This window comes from Scyliorhinus torazame, chromosome 3, assembly GCF_047496885.1.
Source record: "Scyliorhinus torazame isolate Kashiwa2021f chromosome 3, sScyTor2.1, whole genome shotgun sequence".
Taxonomy (NCBI): Eukaryota; Metazoa; Chordata; class Chondrichthyes; order Carcharhiniformes; family Scyliorhinidae; genus Scyliorhinus; species Scyliorhinus torazame.
In genome coordinates, this window is record NC_092709.1 from 318,128,523 (window position 1) to 318,149,902 (window position 21,380).

General features: G+C 47.0%; 1 protein-coding gene and 1 pseudogene across 8 annotated transcripts in view; one reads left to right on the top strand and one right to left on the bottom strand.

The window, feature by feature from the left end:
- Positions 1–21,380, bottom strand: part of ptpra (protein tyrosine phosphatase receptor type A) — a 373,815-nt gene that overhangs the window by 219,482 nt on the left and 132,953 nt on the right. For 2 of the 8 annotated variants that reach the window (XM_072497616.1, XM_072497617.1), the window contains one exon: positions 5,236–5,404. The exons of the other annotated variants lie outside the window; for them this stretch is intronic. The gene's annotated coding sequence lies outside the window, so the exon portion shown is untranslated. The remainder of the gene's footprint in view (positions 1–5,235; positions 5,405–21,380) is intronic. 8 annotated transcript variants of the gene reach the window in all.
- Positions 19,876–21,380, top strand: part of LOC140409431 (protein FAM200A-like) — a 59,633-nt pseudogene continuing 58,128 nt past the window's right edge.

Consider the following 21,380-nt stretch of genomic DNA (forward strand, 5'->3'; position numbering starts at 1 on the left):
CGGTTTGGGTCACTGTCTGTGCGGAGTCTGCACGTCCTTCCTGTGTCTGTGTGATTTCCTCCCGCAAGTCCCAAAAGAAGTGTCGTTAGGTAATTTGGACATTCTGAATTCTCCCTCCGTGTACCCGAACAGGTGCCGGAGTGTGGCGACTAGGGGCTTTTCCACAGTAACTTCATTGCAGTGTCAATGCAAGTTTACTCGTGACCCCAGGGTGGAGGGGTCAGTCACCACGGTTTAAGGTCCGTGGGGAAAAGTTTAGAGGAGATGTGCAAGGCAGGATTTTTACACAGAGGGTGGCGAGTGCCTGGAAAGCGTTGCCAGGCGAGGTTGTGGAAGCAGATACATTAACAGCATTCAAAAGGCATCTTGACAAATACATGGATAGGATGGTATAGAGGGATACGGCACTAGGAAGTGCTGAGGGTTTTGGCCAAGGGTGGTGTCATGACCGGCACAGGCTTGGAGAGCCGAAGGGCTTGTTCCTGTGCTGTCCTGTTCTTTGCTAATAATAAAGATTATGATTAAGTTGCCATCACTGTTTTAGAGGAACTGTGAAGAGGTTTGGCACTCTAACATTTTGCATGCATGCCAATCAACAAATGAACACACCCTGGTACTAATCTAATGAGCCAAACTACCAGCTGTGCACATCAGGGAAGCAGCGAACAATCCTGAATCCAGTCCGAGAACAGCAGGGAGGAATCCATAGACCCTAACATTGTTGACCATCACAACGCTCACACAAAGCCTCCACCAGCGCAGAGACACACACCTAGGTGGGACCTAATTCTAGAATAGTCTTGAGGTCACAATCTGGTTCATAAATTCATAAGATATAGGAGGCCATTCAGCCCACTGAGTCTGTCCACATTCTATCATGGCTGATATGTTCCTCATCTGTTCCCTACAATGCTACAGACCAACAGCTGGATTGCAAAATTAGCCAGAACATCTCCTCCATAGAACAGATGACCTAGGAGCGGGAGTCAGCAATTTAGCCTCCCGAGCCTAAACACCTTCAATGTGCTCATGGCTGATCCCATCATGGCCGCAACTCAACCGTCCTGCCCGCTCACCATAATCCTTCAACCCATTACCAATTTAAAATCTGCCTAACTGCTCCTTAAATTTACTCTCTTCCTGCATCCATTGCACTCTGGGGTAGGGAATTCCACAGATTCACAACCCTTTGGGTGAAGTAGTTTCTCCTCAAATCGGTTTTAAATTAGCTACTTATTCTAAGATTATGACCTCTTGTTTTGGAATGCCCCACAAGAGGAAGCATCAGCTCCATATCTAATTTATCCATACCTTTTAGCATCTTGTATACCTCAATTTGATCTCCCCTCATTCTTCTAAACACGAGAGAGTACAGGCCTCTCCTCATACGACAAACCCCCCCCAATCTCTAGAATCAATCTAGTGAACCTCCTCTGAACTGCCTCCAATGCCACTACATCTTTCCTCAAATAAGGGGACCAAAACTGTACACAATACTCCAGGTGCTGTCTTACCAATGCCTTGCATAGTTTTTTTTTAATGTATTTTATTACAAACATGTATCAAAGCAGGTTATAGTGAACAAAAACCCCGGGAAACATGCTTCCCAACAATCAACTATGCAGTCTGTACAGATTTTTCCTCTTTATCACCCCCCCACCCCCCCCTTGCAACGAACAGCCCCTCAAACACGGTCACAAGCATCCCCCACCTTTCCTCAAACCTCCCTGAAGAGCCCCTTAACGCATACTTTATCTTCTCTAATCGCAGGAAGTAGTGCAGGTCACCCAACCAAGCCACTACCCCCGGTGGCGACGCCGACTGCCACTCCAACAAAATTCACCGCCGTGCAATCAGAGAGGCGAAGGCCACAACATCGGCCTTCCTCCTCTCCATGAGCTCCGGCTTCTCTGAAACCCCAAATATTGCCACCAAAAGGTCCGGATCCACCTCCTCCTCCACTATCCTGGCTAAGACTGCGAACATTCCCACCCTGAATCTTCCAACTTTTCGCAACCCCAAAACATGTGCGTGTGATTCACTGGCCCCCGTCCACACCTCTCACACTCATCTGCTACCCCCGGAAAGAACCCACTCATTCTCATCAGAGTCATATGCACCCTGTGCACCACCTTAAACTGTATTAGGCTCATCCTTGCACGTGAGGAGGTCCCGTTTACCCTATGCAGTGCCTCACTCCATGCTCCCCAATTGATCTCCCTTCCCAACTCCGCTTCCCATTTCTCCTTGATCTTCACCACCCGCTCGTCTCCCTGCTCCCCCAGTCACTTGTATATATCCCCAATTCTTCCCTCCACTTCCACATCCGGGAGCAGCAGCTGTTCCAGCAGGGTGTATCCCGGCAACCTAGGGGAACCCCTCCAGACCTATCCTGGAATACACTGGCCAGGTACCTCTCCCCCTCCCGGATGTGTTGCAGTGTCCAAAGCTCAGATTCCAGCTCATCAACTCTGAGCCGGAGTTCCTCAAGCAACTAACACTTACTACAGTTGTGGTCACTAGGAACCACAATGGGGTCCACCAGCTCCCACATCATGCAGAAACACATATCACCTGACTCTCCATCTCTATTTTATTTAATTAGTTTTAAACCCCAATTTGAAACTAAAACTGGTGAGCACATCGCACTGCCTGATCCACAGCAGGCAGAGTCAGGCACATCCTGGGATGTTGGCGCACTAGCATTGCCGAAGATCAGTTGAGTCCAAGTCAGATGAGGAACCTCTGTACTCGGTTCTAAAGGAGATAGCTGAGGAGATTGTGGAGGCAATGGTGGTGATCTTTCAGGAATCACTGGAGGCAGGGAGGGTCCAAAAGGACTGGAAAATGGCCAATGTAACACCTCCGTTTAAGCAGGGAGGGAGGCATAAGAGGGGAAATTACAGGTCAGTTTGCCTGACTGCGGTCGTTGGTAAGATTTTAGAGTCCATTATTAAAGATGAGATTGTGGCGTACTTGGAAATGCACGATAAAATAGGACCGAGTCAGCACAGCTTCGTCAAGGGAAGGTCATGTCTGACAAATCTGTTAGAATTCTTTGAGGAGGTAACAAGGACGTTAGACAAAGGAGAACCAGGGGACATGTTCTATTTAGATTTCCAGAAGGCCATTGACAAGGTGTCATATAGGAAGCTGTTAAATGAGTATAAGAGCCAATGGTATTAAGGCTAAGATACTGACATGGAAAGAGGATTGGCTGTCTGGCAGAAGGCAAAGAGTGGGGATAAAGGGGTCATTTTCAGGATGACAGCCAGTGAGTAGTGGTGTGCCTCCGGGTTTGGTGTTGGGACCACAACGTTTCACAATATACATTAATGATCTGGAAGAAGGAACTGAGTTTTCAGATGATACAAAGATATGCAGAGGGATGGGTAATATTGAGGAAACAGGGGACTGCAGAAGGACTTGGACAGGCTAGGAGAGTGAGCAATGAAGTGGCAGATGGAATACAATGTGTAAAAGTGTGAAGTTATGCACTTGGGAAGGAAGAATGGAGGCATAGACTATTTTCTAAAAGGCTTAGGAAATCGCAAGAACTAAGGGACCTGGGAGTCCTAGTTCAAGATTCTCTTAAGGTTAACATGCAAGTTCAGGCAGCATTAAGGAAGGCAAATGCAATTTTAGCATTCATCTCGAGAGGGCTAGAATACAAGAGAAGGGATGTACTTCTGAGGCTGTATAAGGCTCTGGTCATACCTCAAAGGGAGTATTGTGAGCAGTCATGGACCCCGTATCTAAGGAAGGGTGTGCTGGCCTTGGAAAGGGTCCATGCATGTCTCCTTGTTACGATGAGAATTACCCATCTCAGTCAGATGGGAAACCTTGGTTCCTGCACAAGATGAAGTGTCATAAGTCCAGGACCTCCCCACTGTGAAGTGTGTAACATTCTAAACACAGTAAATGCCCAGTTTCAAAGTCACTCTCCAGATCAATGATATCTGCACCTCAATGTGGTTTGTGTTCGCTGAAAGAATCTCATACCAAGTGTCACAGCATTCCTTAATGATCTGTGTCAGATTGCAACACCTGAGGGGTGTGGCAGGACAGGGCTAGGTACCCGCTCTTCCCATCTCATCAACATGCCTGACAGGTTAAAATTTAGTGCCGAAGGGAACTGGTGATGAAACCTGCCAAAGTATCAGGTGCTGTTCAAGTTCATGTGTCTGCTCCGCATCCATGAAATTACTCTCTTCATGGAGCTAGTGTGTGCTGCCTTCAGCCAGGTGTTAGACACTTTGGATCCTCATCGTCTTCAGGTGATGTCCTGGAGGACTGGAGAATAGCCAATGTTGTTCCTTTGATTAAGAAGGGTAACAAGGATAATCCAGAGAACTACAGGCTGGTGAGCCTTAGGATCGTGGTAGGGAAATTACTGGAGAGAATTCTTCGAGACAGGCTCTCCTCCCATTTGGAAGCAAGTGGACGTATTAGCGAGAGGCAGCACAGTTTTGTGAAGGGGAGGTCGTGTCTCACTAACTTGATAGAGTTTTTTGAGGAGGTCACAAAGATGATTGATGCAGGTAGGGCAGTGGATGTTGTCTATATGGACTTCAGTAAGGCATACAGCATGCTTGCCTTCATTGACCAGGGCACTGAGTATAAAAATTGGCACGTCATGTTGCAGCTGTACAGAACCTTAGTTAGGCCACACTTGGAGTATAGTGTTCAATTCTGGTCGCCACACTACCAGAAGGATGTGGAGGCTTTAGAGAGGATGCAGAAGAGATTTACCAGGATGTTGCCTGGTATGGAGGGCATTAGCTACGAGGAGAGGTTGAATAAACTTGGTTTGTTCTCACTGGAACGAAGGAGGTTGAGGGGCGACCTGATAGAGATCTACAAAATTATATGGGGCATAGACAGAGTGGATAGTCAGAGGCTTTTTCCCAGGGTAGAGGGGTCAATTACTAGGGGGCATCTTGACAAATACATGAATAGGATGGGAACAGAGGGATACGGACCCTGGAAGTGCAGAAGATTTTAGTTTCGAAGGGCAGCATGGTCAGCGCAGGCTTGGAGGGCCGAAGGGCCTGTTCCTGTGCTGTACTTTTCTTTTGTTTTTTGTTCTTTCTATTCCCAACCGCAATGTGAACATCTCAGTCGTGTCCTCAATAGCACCCCTCATCATTCTCCTGGAATCTTGAGGCTATGAGAGCTTCACGAAAATGTCTACCTCTTCTGGCCAGCTGAGTGGCTTCATTACTGAATTCTCACCTCTCAGGTCCACAGCCCTTAAAAACTCTTCATCAGGAGGAGATGTGCAGTTGTACCATCTCTTAATCCAGATCAATTCCTCTTTGCATCGTCAGGTTGTGTTGCATGCCGCAAGCTACCATGATGTATTACAGTCTCTTGGGTTGTGTGCCAGAGTGTTCCACCAGATCTGTCGAAGCAGCAGAACCTAATTTTCAGACTGCCAATGGTGTACTCCTCCAAAGACCTGGTGTGGCAAGAACCTCACAGTACTTTCTCTCAATAGTATTCTGATAAACATATATTTTTTTCAAATGTTTTTTAATACAAACATGTATCAAAAAAGGTACAGCACATAAACACTCCAGGAAACATGCTTCCCAACACTCAACTATACAGTTAGTACAATTTTCCTCCCATTTTCCTGGAGTATAGTTCGGAGAGGCCAGTACGGGAACTGAACCCACGCTGCTGCCTTGTTCTGCATTACAAGCCAGCTGTTTAGCCCACTGTGCTAAACCAGCCCTTTAGATTAAAGAATCCGAGATATTAATGCAAATTCCTGCAGCTGATAATGTTTTTTTTTTAACATTCATTTCACTCAATGTGGCGTCATTGGCTAAGCCAGCATTTATGTTATTTTTTGGCCTCATACAGTCGGAACTAATAGTGGTGAGAAAGCCCAGTAAACAAAAATAAAGTCTACACCATAATCAATTTTTGCAGCTACAATACCACCTTTACAATGTTAATGTCCAATCACAAAAAACAAGAATGTAACTGTTGCATTAGTGTAACCAATTTTCTTCTATGACTCACTTTCCCCTTAGTCATAGCCCATCTAAGGTTCCAGTTCTAAATACTGCAAGATTCCACTGCCACTTCAAAATCCAAATTAACTTTTTATATCTGCAGATTGTGGATATCCTCCCCCACCCAAAGTGTCTGACCTAATGAAAAAGACAAGTGTTCAACAGCTCAGATCAGAAATTGACAGGTTCTTGCCAGAGTTATACTGATCATAGAATTTAGTGCAGAAGGAGGCCATTCGGGTCATCGAATTTGCACCGGTCCTTGGAAAGAGCACCCTTCTTCAACCCAAACCTCCGCCCTGTCCCTTAACCCAGTAGCCCCACATAACCCTTTTGGACACTAAGGGCAATTTAGCATGGCCAATCCACCTAAACAGCACATCTTTGGATTGTGGGAGGAAACCAGAGTACCCGGAGGAAACCCACGCAGCCACAGGGAGTACGTGCAGACTCCGCAGAGTGACCCAAGCCGGGAATCAAACCTGGGGCCCTGGAGCGGTGAAGCAACAGTGCTAACCACTGTGCTACCTTGCCACCCACTAAACACAAGTAGAAACTTTGGGCACCCTCCATCATGCTATCGAGTCACACTGCACAGAAGAGGCCCTTCGGCCCACTGAGTTTGCTAAATCTACATGAATCCCACTTTCCAGCTCTTCGCCCATAGCCTTGAAGGTCATGTTAAGTGCTCATCCGTGTATTTTTAATGGCTGTGACGTTATCAGTGGTTATTACCCTCCCAGGCAGTGTTTTCCAGTCTCCCACCACCCTTTGGGTGAAATGTACTTCCTCAAATTCCTTTACCTTAAAATTATGCTCCTCGTTATTGACTCTTCAACAGAGGGAAACAACTTCTTCCAATCTACACAGCTCAATCTTATACACCTCAATCAAGTCAGCCTTTTCAGCTCTAAAGGAGACAACCCAAGCTTATCCAGCTTCTCTTCATATGTCAAATGCTCCACTCCAGGCATCACCCTGGAAATCTCCTCTGTACCCTCCGCAGCGCAATCACTTTCATTCCGGTAGTGATCTGGCTAAGGTAGATTGCAACAAGATACTGGTGGGGAGATCGACAGAAGAGCAGCAGGGGGTGTTCAAAGAGGGAGGGTACAGGCCCAACATGTTCCCTCTAAGGTATTAGGAAGGAGTAACATGCCCAGAGAACCATGGATGACCAGAGATATTCAGGACACAATGAGAAGGAAGAGAGAGGCTTTTAATAAGTACAACAGGAGCAAATCAGCAGAGATATTAGAGTACAGAAAGTGCAGGATGAAGCTTAAGAAAGCAATTAGGAGAGCAATGGGGAGATATGAGAAATCTCCAGCTGATAAAAGTAGGGAAAATCCCAAGATATTCTATAAGTATATCAATGGGAAGAGGATAACTAGCGAAAAAGTCAGGCCCAAGAGGGATCATGGGGGGAATCTGTGGGTGGAGCCAGAAGACAGTAGGGTGTTAAATGAATATTTCACATCTGTGTTCATCCAAAAGAATGAGGAGGCAGATATGGAACTCTGGGGGAGAAAAGGAGGTTATTGAGCAAGTTGTCATAGGGAGGGACAAGGTATTGGAGGTGCTGGCAGGCTTAAAAGTGGAGAAATTGGCGAGCTCTCAGGCTGGAGAAAATTAAGTTCGCCTTGAGAGGATCGCTGTCAGGGTTCGCCCGGAGGCGGCAGCCATTCGTTGACTTTTTCGCGGAGAATTAATCGTCAGCGGGGGGGTTTAGGGTAGCATAGAGTAGGGTTGCTTAGGCAGGTTCTTGCGAGTGGGGAGCCGATGCTTGCATTATGTCTTATTTGCTTTTTGTACACTACGGTATAATGTTACTGTTTTTTATGCCAAAAAAACCTCAATAAAACTGTTTATTAAAAAAATAAGTGGAGAAATCTCCAGGTCCGGGCAAATTGTGCCCCAGGTTGCTGTGGGATGCGAGGGAGGAGATTGCAGATGCCCTGATCCAAATTTTCAATTCTTCTCTGGCTACGGGAGAGCTGCCAGAGGACTGGAGAACAGAGAATGTGGTCCCACTATTTAAGAAAGACTGCAAGGGTAAGCCAGGGATCTACAGGCCAGTGAGTCTCACGTCAGTGGTGGGGAAACTATTGGAGAAAATTCTGACGGTGAGAATCTATCTCCACTTGGAGAGGCAAGGTTTGATCAGGAATAGTCAGCATGGCTTTGTCAGAGGGAGGTCATGTCTAATAAATTGGATTGAATTGTTTGAGCACGTGACTAAATGTGTGATAATAACACTAATAATATTAATCTTTATTAGTGTCACAAGTAGGCTTACATTAACACTGCAATGAAGTTACTGTGAAAATCCCCCAGTTGCCACACTACAACGCCTGTTCGGGTACACTGAGGGAGAACTCAATGTCCAATTCACCTACAAGCACGTCTTTCGGGACTTGTGGGAGGAAACTCTTCCAACTTCTGCCATCGGGCAGGATACAAAAGTCTGAGAATACGCACTAACAGATTCAAAAACAGCTTCTTCGCTGCTATCACCAGACTCCTAAACAACCCTCTTATGGACTGATCTGATCTCTTCACACATCTTCTCTACGGAGTACTACTACACTCCTGTATGCTTCACACGATGCCTGTGTCTATGTATTTACACTGTGAATTTTTTGTTTGCACTAAGTATTTTCTTGTACGGAATGATCTGTCTGAGCTGCACGCAGAACAATACTTTTCACAGTACCTCGGTACACGTGACAATAAACAAATCTAAATCGGAGCACTCGGAGGAAACCCATGCAGACACGGGAGAACAAGCAGATTACACACAGACTGTGACCCAAACCGGGAATCAAACCCTGGTCTCTGGCGCTGTGAAGCAACAGTGCTAACCACTGTGCTGTTGTGTAGATGAGGGTAGTGCAGTTGATGTAGTTCACATGGATTTCAGCAAAGCATTTGACAAGGTCCCATATGAGATTTATAAATAAGGCAAATACACATAGGATACAGGGGAACTTGATACGGTGGATTCTTTAGGGAAGGAAATTTGCTGTGCCTACCTTTCCTGGCGTCTGACTGAAGACCCAAAAGCAATGTGGTGATTTTTCACTGCCCTTGAAATGGTCTAGCAAGCTGCTCAACTATATTTCGCTTTCTTTCGGGCAACTAGGGATGGTTAATAAATACCTTAACCAGTAATATCCACATGTGTTGAATAAATGTTTTACGTAAAGTCTTTGCTACCATTTGGGGTGGTTTCATGTATGCATTGCTTACTGGAGTTACTGATGTTTTCTCTGAAGATTCTCTACTGTTTACCAGTCCATTTTTGATTCAATAGTGAAGTGTTATGACCTGGACTTGGGATTTCCATGTCTTGTATCCTGTTTAAAGCTGAGAAGCCACAAGGCCATCCTATGCACATTGTGTATCCGGCTCTACTGCAGGGAACCTGAATAACAACCTTGTGAATTGCACTTGCAAAATTCATTGAAAGTGCAATTCACAGAGTCCATCTGCAGCGAGAACGGGATTTTATTGATAATAATAGTCTTTATTGTCACAAGTAGGCTTACATTAACACTACAATTAAGTTCCTGTCAAAAAACCCTAGTTGCCACATTCCGGCACCTGTTCAGGTACACAGAGGGAGAAGTCAGAATATCCATATTACCTAACATTCGGGACTTGTGGGAAGAAAGCGGAGCAGCCGGAGGAAACCTACGCAGACACAGGGACCTAAGCCGGGAATCGAACCTGGGACCCTGGTACTGTGAAGCAGCAGTGCTAACCACTGTGCTACCGTGTCGCCCGCAATTTCAACAGGGCTATTTGATGAAAACTTTCTATGGAGTTATGCTCGAGTTAAGAATTCCAATACTTTTCCAATGACTTTAGCAGAAATTTTCAGGGTTATGGAGAAAGAGTAGGAGAATTGGTCTAATTACATAGCTCTTTCTCAGAACTGGTATAGGCATTATGAGTTGAAAGGCATTCTGTTCAGTAAGAATCCGATTCAAAGTTTATTTCTGCGAGTAGTCTTAGATCATCAGCAATCAAGTGTATGGGTTCAAAGGTTTTTGGAAATACTGTTTGACAAAAATTGGCTGCTTGAATGTTTGAGCACAGTTGGGAGTAATGTGCTCTATTTCTCTGCCAACACGCCCCCCTCAACACCTCATTTTCTTGTAATAGGAAGCACCTGCTGTCTGTTGGTATTAACCTCCAACGACAAAGCTAAGAATAGATGATTTATGGTCAGGCCGCATTTTTGTTTATTTTATTGAACGGATTTTGAAAACTTGGCAGATGTGTAATGAAGATGTGGTAGGAGAGTGGTTAGCACAGTTGCTTCACAGCTCCAGGATCCCAGGTTCTATTCCTGGCTTGGGTCACTGTCTGCGCGGAGTCTGCACGCTTTCCCAGTGTCCTCCCACAATCCAAGGATGTGCAGGTTAGGTGGATTGACCATGCCAAATTGCCCTTAGTGTCCAAAAAAGGTTAGGTGGGGTTACGAGGATAGGGTGGAGGTGTGGGCTTAATTAGGGTGCCCTTTCCAAGGGCTGGTGTAGACTCGATGGCCTCCTTCTGCACTGTAGATTCTATGAAACAAACCCTTTCAAGCCCAGCAAGTAACAATGTTATTTTCTTAAAACTAGTGGACAGTTCATTCCCTGTTCTAGCCCCTGGCCAACTCAAATTGTAGTCCTTTCTGCTTTGCTGCTCCAGGTCTCGTTTGAAACTAGAATGATCTATGATTATTACAAACTGCTTAAAAGTCAGTGACATCTTGCATCATTTTGACTAGTGAGAGTAAATAAATTAAGTGGTAATTGGCAGAATCAAATTTGTCCTGATTTTTGATGACAGGACATAACTGGACAGTTTTCTACTTTGCCAGGTAGATGTCAATGTTTTAGTTGTACTGGAACAGCTTAACTCGAGGATCTGGAGAACAAGGCCTAAATGCTGTTCTGCATGGAGTGTACGCAGCTGCTTCTGGAAACCATGTGAATGAATCGAATTGTCCGAAGACTGATTTCTGTGATGGTGGGGATCTCGAGGACGCAGAGATAGATGAAATGGTTGCAACCACTTCAGCTTTCTTCTGTAGTTGCTGAGCTCTATATCATTGAGTCACGGTAGTAAGCCACTACCTCCTGTTAACTTAATTGTTTGTCACCATGTACAACTAGGTGTGGCAAGACTGCAGAATTTTGATTTAATCCGTCGATTGTGGGATCACCTAGCTCTTTATGTCGCATGCTGCTTCCTCGGTTTAGCATGGTTATGGTTTAGCACAGGGGACGGCTATCTTGCACTGTGGCTGCACTAGATTGGCACCTCATTCTTCAGTACACCCGGTTGGAAGGACATGCTCTGCTATGCTTTTCACTTGTAACGTTGTTCTCCTGGCCTGTTGGTAATGCCAGCGTAGGGGTATGTCGAGCCATGAGGTTACAGTTTACGATAGACTACAGTTCTGCTGCTGATTTACGGATGTCCAGTTTGGGTTGCTAAATCATAGAATTCCGAACATGCAAGAGGCGGCAATTCGGCCCATCGAGTCTGCATCGAACCTCTGAAAGAGCACCCTACCTAGGCCCACTCCCCCACTCTATCCCCATAACCCCTAATCTTTGGACACTATTGGGCAATTTAGCACGGCAAATCCACCTAACCTGCACATCTTTTGACTGTGGGAGGAAATTGGAGCATCCAGAGTTTTATGAGGGCCACGAAGAATTCAGCACGAGTTTTAAGGATACACAGTAATAACATTTATTTACAATAACATATATATATATATATATATATATAAAACAGCAGCAGCAACTTCCCTTGCTGCACACTCCTTCCTGCTGGTTCCAAACTGGCCAGCTTTATTTATACTAGGAGTTTACTAATGGTTTCTCCGCCCCCCCTCATTGGGGAAGCTCATACTCCCACAGGATTGTGGGATTGTCATTAGTCCCCAGCCAATGGTAAGCAGGCAGGTTATACCATCCCTCCACCCCCAAAGTCCAAGGAATCCACCGAAGACCCTGGCGAAGGAGGGCGTCAGACTCGTTTTGCCGCAGGCCGGACACCATTTGCACACAGCGCTGGATCAGGCGGGGTGTAACGAGAGGGAGACCGGCGCTTCCGTGATAAACGGCGCAACGGTTGTACATCCATGGCTCGTGGACCCGAGGATTCCCCCTCTGATGTGTCCTGTGTCTCCATCTCTGAGTCAGAGTCTGCTGCCTCCGTCATGTCAGCGTCTCTATCTCCATTCGATTCTGTAACAACCGCGCAGGCTTCGAGTGAGGCACCAGTGGAAGATTGTGAGGACTACCTTCCCTTGTCTCTGGTCTCTGCGGCTGTAGAAATTAGCTCCGGGGGCGGGGAATCTTTTGAGGGGGTAGTCTTCTGGACCGAACGTGGTCTGCATGTTTGCGCTGGAGGCGACCCTGGGCTTGCACCTGGTAAGATATAGGGCCCGTTTGGTGAAGGATTACACCAGGAACCCACTGGGCACCACCAGCAAAATTCCGAACAAACACTGGGTCACCGGGCACAAACTGCCAAATCGGCCGATGCAGAGAAAATCCCTGTCCCTGCCGTTCTTGTGTGCGGCGTACTTTTGCGCCAATGTCCGGGAAAACTATACTAAGGCGGGTGCGAAGTCTCCGGCCCATTAGGAGTTCTGCGGGAGCTACCCCAGTCACTGCATGGGGGGGGGTGGTCCTATACGTAAACAAAAAGCGAGCCAGTCTCGTGTCCATTGATCCGGTAGACTGCTTCTTTAGGCCTCTTTTGAATGTCTGCACTGCGCGCTCTGCCAACCCATTTGAAGCCGGGTGGTAAGGGGCAGTGCGGATATGGCGTATGCCGTTCATCTTCGTGAACCTCGCAAACTCCTCACTCGTGAATGGAGTGCCGTTATCCGTGACCAGCACCTCGGGTAGGTCATAGAAGATAGAACATAGAAAATACAGCACAGAACAGGCCCTTCGGCCCACAATGTTGTGCCGAACCTTTGTCCTAGATTAATCATAGATTATCATTGAACTTACAGTGCAGAAGGAGGCCATTCGGCCCATTGAGTCTGCACCGGCTCTTGGAAAGAGCACCCTACCCATAGTCAACACCTCCACCCAACACTAAGGGCAATTTTGGACACTAAGGGCAATTTATCATTGGCCAATTCACCTAACCCGCACATCTTTGGACTGTGGGAGGAAACCGGAGCACCCGGAGGAAACCGACGCAGACACAGGGAGGACGTGCAGACTCCGCACAGACAATGACCCAAGCCGGAATCGAACCTAAGACCATGGATCTGTGAAGCAATTGTGCTATCCACAATGTACCTATCCAACAGCTGCTTGAAGGTCCCTAATGTTTCCGACTCAACTACTTCCACAGGCAGTGCATTCCATGCCCCCGCTACTCTCTGGGTAAAGAACCTACCTCTGATATCCCTCCTATATCTTCCACCTTTCACCTTAAATTTATGTCCCCTTGTAATGGTGTGTTCCACCTGGGGAAAAAAGTCTCTGACTGTCTACTCTATCTATTCCCCTGATCATCTTATAAACCTCTATCAAGTCGCCCCTCATCCTTCTCCGCTCTAATGAGAAAAGGCCTAGCACCCTCAACCTTTCCTCGTAAGACCTACTCTCCATTCCAGGCAACATCCTGGTAAATCTTCTTTGCACCTTTTCCAGAGCTTCCACATCCTTCCTAAAATGGGGCGACCAGAACTGTACACAGTACTCCAAATGTGGCCTTACCAAAGTTTTGTACAGCTGCATCATCACCTTACGGCTCTTAAATTCAATCCCTCTGTTAATGAACGCGAGCACACCATAGGCCTTCTTCACAGCTCTATCCACTTGAGTGGCAACTTTCAAAGATGTATGAACATAGACCCCAAGGTCTCTCTGCTCCTCCACAATGCCAAGAACTCTACCGTTAACCCTGTATTCCGCATTCATATTTGTCCTTCCAAAATGGACAACCTCACATTTTTCAGGGTTAAACTCCATCTGCCACTTCTCAGCCCAGCTCTGCATCCTATCTATGTCTCTTTGCAGCCGACAACAGCCCTCCTCACTATCCACAACTCCACCAATCTTCGTATCGTCTGCAAATTTACTGACCCACCCTTCAACTCCCTCATCCAAGTCATTAATGAAAATCACAAACAGCAGAGGACCCAGAACTGATCCCTGCGGTACACCACTGGTAACTGGGATCCAGGCTGAATATTTGCCATCCACCACCACTCTCTGACTTCTATCGGTTAGCCAGTTCGTTATCCAACTGGCCAAATTTCCCACTATCCCATGCTTCCTTACTTTGTGCAGAAGCCTACCATGGGGAACTTTATCAAATGCCTTACTAAAATCCATGTACACTACATCCACTGCTTTACCTTCATCCACATGCTTGGTCACCTCCTCAAAGAATTCAATAAGATTTGTAAGGCAAGACCTGCCCCTCACAAATCCGTGCTGACTATCCCTAATCAAGCAGTGTCTTTCCAGATGCTCAGAAATCGTATCCTTCAGTACCCTTTCCATTACTTTGCCTACCACCGAAGTAAGACTAACTGGCCTGTAATTCCCAGGGTTATCCCTAGTTCCTTTTTTGAACAGGGGCACGACATTCGCCACTCTCCAATCCCCTGGTACCACCCCTGTTGACAGTGAGGACGAAAAGATCATTGCCAACGGCTCTGCAATTTCATCTCTTGCTTCCCATAGAATCCTTGGATATATCCCGTCAGGCCCGGGGGACTTGTCTATCCTCAAGTTTTTCAAAATGCCCAACACATCTTCCTTCCTAACAAGTATTTCCTCGAGCTTACCAGTCTGTTTCACACTGTCCTCTCCAACAATATCGCCCCTCTCATTTGTAAATACAGAAGAAAAGTACTCGTTCAAGACCTCTCCTATCTCTTCAGACTCAATACACAATCTCCCGCTACTGTCCTTGATCGGACCTACCCTCGCTCTAGTCATTCTCATATTTCTCACATGTGTAAAAGGCCTTGGGGTTTTCCTTGATCCTACCCGCCAAAGATTGTTCATGCCCTCTCTTAGCTCTCCTAATCCCTTTCTTCAGTTCCCTCCTGGCTATCTTGTATCCCTCCACCGTCCTGTCTGAACCTTGTTTCCTCAGCCTTACATAAGTCACCTTTTTCCTCTTAACAAGACATTCAACCTCTCTTGTCAACCATGGTTCCCTCACTCGACCATCTCTTCCCTGCCTGACAGGGACATACATATCAAGGCCACGTAGCACCTGTTCCTTGAACAAGTTCCACATTTCACTTGTGTCCTTCCCTGCCAGCCTATGTTGGTACTAAAAGACAAACGCACCTTTTCAATTGTTGCGCAGGACGTTGTCCCCTGCATCTTATGCACCTCTAGCCATTTAGACTGGGCGTCAATTAATAGAAGGAACATGGATCCCTGAAAAGGGCCTGCGAAATCTGCATGCAAGCGTGCCCAAGGCCGCCCTGGCCATTCCCAGTGATGTAGGGGCACGGCCGGCGGAAGCTTCTGATATTCCTGGCAAATGGAGCAGTTTTGGGCCACCTTCTCAGTGTCGAGGCCTGGCCACCATACAGGACATAACTCCGGGCCAACATTTTCATTTTGGTCACACCTGGATGCCCATTGTGCAAGTCTGTTAGTATCAGCTCCTGGCCTTTTTCCGGGACAATCACATGTGCCCCCCCCCCCCCCCCCCCCCAAGAGGATGCAGTCTTGCACGCTGAATTCTGACAGCTTGGAGGAAAATGCCCGCAACTCGCCTGGGAGCTGTCTATGCTGCCCACCATACAGGACTATGTGCCGAACCTTTGACAGGACTCCGTCTGGGTCCACTCACGGATCTGTGATGCCGTGACAGGCAAGGTGTCCATAAAATTTAGGGTTGCAACCACCTCACCGGTCGTGGGGGTCGACATGGGGCCGGTCGATAAAGGCAATCGGCTCAGTGCGTCGGCATTTGCTATCTGCGTTCCTGGTTTGTGCTCCAGAGAATACTCGTATGCAGCAAGCAACAAAGCCCAGTGCTGGATCCGTGCGGAAGCAATGGGCGGTATTGGCTTATCCTCTCTGAAAAGTCCCAGCAGAGGCTTATGATCAGTCACGATAGTGAAATGGCGGCCATACACATACTGGTGGAAGCTTTTCACCGCAAAAAACACTGCCAGGCCCTCCTTCTCGATCTGCGCGTACTTTTTCTCCGCTGCAGTCAATATGCGGGAGGCGAAAGCTATCGGTCGCTCGGCCCCGTTCTCCATCTTGTGGGACAGGACGGCCCCAATACCATACGGGGATGCATCACATGTGACGAGCAAAGGCTTTCCAGGATCAGTGGGTTAGTAACCCAGACGACAACAATTGTTGCTTAACCCGCCGGAAAGCGGTTTCTTGCAGCTGACCCCAAACCCAGGTGTGATTTTTCTTTAGCAGAAGGTGCAACGGGGTCAGCGTAGTTGCCAGATTGGGGAGGAACTTCCCGTAATAGTTTACGAGACCGAGAAAAGAACGAAGATGCGAAGTGTCAGTCGGGGCGGGGGCCTGTTGAATCGCACGCACCTTCTCTGCGACGGGGTGCAAACCTTCGCGGTCCACCCGATAACCTAGGTAGACTACTTCCTGAGCCTGAAAGATGCACTTTGTACGCCGTAAATGGACTCCAGCCTCCGAAAAGCGTCTAAGGACAGCCTCCAGATTTTCCAAATGTTCCTGCTACGACGTCCCTGTAATCAAAACGTCATCTAAGTAGACAGCAACACGTGGTAAACCTCTCAAAATGCCCTCCATAACACGAAAAATTGCACAAGCAGAGGATACTCCAAAGGGCAACCGTGTATATTCATACAGGCCCCGGTGTGTATTAATCGTTACATATGGTCGGGAGGCAGGGTCCAGCTCCAACTGCAGGTAGGCGTGACTCATATCTAATTTTGTGAACGAGAGTCCACCTGCAAGCTTCGCGTAGAGATCCTCTATGCGAGGCATTGGATATCGGTCGAGTCAGGAAGCCGTATTCACTGTAAGTTTATAGTCGCCGCACAAGCGAACTGTGGCATCTGGCTTCATTACAGGTACAATTGGTGCTGCCCAGTCAGCAAAACGGACGGGCCTGATAATACCCAAACTTGCCAAACGAGTGAGCTCCCCTTCTACCTTCGAGCAAGGCGTAAGGCACCGGGCGCGCCCGGAAATAGCGCGGCGTGGCTCCAGGTTAGACTTGGATACGGGCTACGGCCCCTTTTATTTTCCCCAAACCAGGCTGGAATACATCTGGGTATCGTCCTAGCACCTCAGTCAACCCTTCAGAAACTGTTTGGAGGATGTGCTGCCATTGCAACCGCAAATGGCGCAACCAGTCCCGACCCAACAGGCTGGGCCCATGGCCGCGCACCACGATAAGTGGGAAACGCCCCTCTTGGCGTCCATAAACAGGGGTCATTGTAGTTCCTGCAATGTCCAGTGGTTCCCCCTGGCCTGTGAGTCGGTCTGTATACCCTGCTTGATGCGGTCGAATGTCCTCTGGGCGATCACGGAGACCGCGGCACCGGTGTCCAACTCCATCTCAAGCGGGTGACCATTGACCCGTACTGTCACCTTAATGGGGGCCACAAGGGGAGCTGCCACACAATGCAGCTGCAGGCAGACGTCCTCCGTCTCCACGTCCTCAGGAGTAGTCGCCGCAGGTTCATCCACATGGAAGGTACGACCCCTGGGCTGGTCCCAGTTTCGGTCGGAACGACGGCGCTCTGGCGCCCCCAGGACCGGCGTCCGCGACGGGGTCGGCGCCTACAAGTCTGACACGGACATGGCTCATCATCCATTGGTTCTGGAGAAGGCTCCCTTTGGGGAGGAATGTCTGACGGCCACTGGCGTCGGTCCGGACGTCGCCTCGCCCAAGGTACCGCAGGAGTGCGGGGGGACGTTTTCGGAGGGAAGGGGTTGCGCCCCAAGGCATGCACTTCCATTCCGTGTAGCTCCTGCAATCCACGTTCTGCGCTCTCTCGGGACAATACTATTTGAATGGCCTGTTGAAAAGTCAATGTTGGCTCAGCTAACAACTTTCTCTGGGTGGCCGCATTGTTAATACCGCAAACCAAACGGGCACGTAACATTTCTGACAAGGTCTCACCATAGTCACAGTACTCCGCAATCCTGCGTAGCCTGGATAGAAAATCGGCAAGGGATTCTCCAGGGGTCCTCTTAGCGGTATTGAACCGGTAACGCTGGACTATCGTGGACGGGGTTGGGTTGAAATGTTGCCCCACTATATTCAGAAGTTCATCAAACGTTTTGTTGTCCGGCGCAGCTGGGTACGCAAGGCTCCTAATAACGCCAAACATATGCGGGCCGCAGGCGGTGAGCAATATGACCACCTGCCGCTCGTTTTCGGTTGTTTGCCCGGAAATAGTAACGCATCCGTTGTGCGTACTGGTTCCAGCTTTCCAGCGCAGCATCAAAAACATCCAAACGTCCGTAGAGGCATGGTATAATAGAAAACAACTTCCAACCTGTATCCAACAAAAATACAGGGAGGTGGCTTCAGCAGTGTAGACAGCTATTCACTTTAACCCTCATCGCCAGTTTTGTGAGGGCCACGAAGAATCCAGCACGAGATTGAAGGATACAAAGTAATAACATTTATTTACAATTATATATATATATATATATATATATATATATATATATATATATATATATATATATATATGTATATATATATTCCCTTGCTGCACACTCCTTCCTGCTGGTTCCAAACTGGCCAGCTTTATTTATACTTGGAGTTTACTAATGGTTTCTCCGCCCCCCCTCATTGGGGAAGCTCATACTCCCACAGGATTGTGGGATTGTCATTAGTCCCCAGCCAATGGTAAGCAGGCAGGTTATAACACAGACAGACATGGGGAGAACATACAAACTCCACACCACACAGGCAGTCACCCAAAGTCGGAATCGAACCCGGGTCCCTGGTGCTGAGGCAGCAGTGCCAAGCACTGTGCCGCCATGTTTCCTGAATATTTCCCATTTAGCACAGTGGTGGTAGTGGAACAAACAGTCAGTGGGCAAAAGAGGAGAAATGTAGACAATTCACTAATGTGTGTAAAAATAATAGGGTAATTATATTAGAGGATTTCAACATCCCCCAACATTAATTGAAATCGCCATTGTGTAAAGGATTTAGCGCGGGCCCGATTTCTTGAAATATATTCAAGAGATTTTTGTGTCACTATGTAGAGGTCCAACAAGCGAGCAAATTCTGGGGAAGAAAGCTTGGCTCATTGGGTTGAGTGGCCTACTTCTGTTCCTACGTCTTATGGTCTTACGTATTCCTAACCAACCAAATCTAACAGTGTATTTGGTACCATCTCGAATTGAGCCTTCACCATGTTGGCCAGTCATAAGCCACAGTTTCCATGAGCCAGCAGGTATGTTTACTTTTCACGGGTATTTTGAGGACATCCCTAAAGTGTTTCCGCTGTCCTTCTGCAAGTCTCCGACCATCTCAAGAATGCTATGATCGTGACTATATTAAAGAAGGGATACAAGTCAGATTACAGATGAGTCTACCCAGTCACTGGGAAGACAATTGCAAGGCTCTTCAACGGTTTCCTCCCAGTGGCTAAGGAATGACATAAGAATTGTGGTGCGATTCGCACCCATCGAGAGGCATCACAGGCATGATCTACACTTCATGGCAAATTCAAGAAAAGTGCAAAAAAACGTGCCAACCGCTCTAAATGACCTTTCTCAACTTGACGAAAGCCACCCATGAGGGTTTACGAGTATCCTCTTCAAATTTGGCTGCACTTGGAAATTTGTCACTATCCTCTACAATGGCGTACATACAAATTCATCTCGTATTGAATGCCAACATATCTGGTGACAAAAGGTTTGAAACAGGTAATGACAATACATACAGAAGGCATGCCGAAGTTAAGAGATGTTCGGCACAAAAAGAACATCACAGCAGAGCTTGAAATTTTTATGTGCAACTTGGATTATGAAAGATGTGTACAATCAAACATTCACTATCAAAATTGGTTGGGGACATTGATTGGAAATCTCTTCTGATATATGGAAAATTAATTATTGGATCAGCTTACTGCATTTTTGCATATGTTTCATACAGTGAATTGACAAAGACCTGGAAATTCCCCTTCACCATAAGCAGTTTGAAACGTTAAATAAAATGTCGGCACGTTACATCATTGACACTCATCACAGAAAGCAGCGAGAGCAAGTTGCAGCCAATCGTTTTTTGTGGTCACAACATGGCAATATTGTGAAATGGTTACATGTGAGTTTTCCCTTGGCCAGGCGCCAAATATCATGGACCATGTTCCTTCTTGTTGTCCACATGATTAAGTAATAACATTTGTCTGCACTATTTTGGTATCAGCAGCCCTCTTGCATTGTAACTAATCAATGTGTCATCTTGAGAGTAAAAATCATCATTGCACAGGAGGATGCCATTGATCTCTGTAATCCAGTCAATCCCATTTCTCAGCTCTATTCCCAAAGCCCTGCATATTTATAGCCCTGAAACACTTATCTAATTTTTGTTTTAAATTGTTGGTGTTGACCATTCCCAGTCCCACCACTACCATAGGCAGCAACTGTCAGATCATCACCATTCTCTGGGTAAAAAAGATTTTTCCTTGCATCCCTCCTGTATCTCAAGTCAAACCTTAAATCTGTATCCCCTAGTCCTTGTACCAGCAACTTTTCTTTGTCTGTACTATCAAGACCTGTCATAATCTTATAAACTTCTATCAAATTCTCCATAACCCACTTTGCTCCAAGGAGGAGGGACAAATCGGCTGTGATGTTGGGAAAATACATTAAAATACATTTGATTTGATTTATTGTCATGTTTACCGAGGTACCGTGAAAAGTATTATTCTGCGCACAGTCCTAACAGATCATTCCATACATGAAAAAACATAGGTTATACGATAAATACACTATGTAAATACATAGACACAGACATTGGGTGAAGCATACCAAATGTAGCATTGCTCAGTAGAGACAATGCGTGGAGAGATCAGTTCAGTCCCGAAGAAGGCCATTCAGGAATCTGGTAAAAGCAGAGAAGCTATTTTTGAATCTGTTAGTGCGTGTTCTGAGACTCCTGTCCGATGGAAGAGGTTGAAAGAGAGAATAACCCAGGTGGGAGGGGTATTTTATTATGCTACCCACTTTCCCAAGGCAGCGGGAGATGTAGACAGAGTCAATGGAAGGGAGGTGGGTTCGCAGGATGGACTGCGCTGTGTTCATGACTCTCTAGTTTCTAACAGTCTTGGGCCGAGCAGTTCCCATACCAGGCTGTGATGCAGCC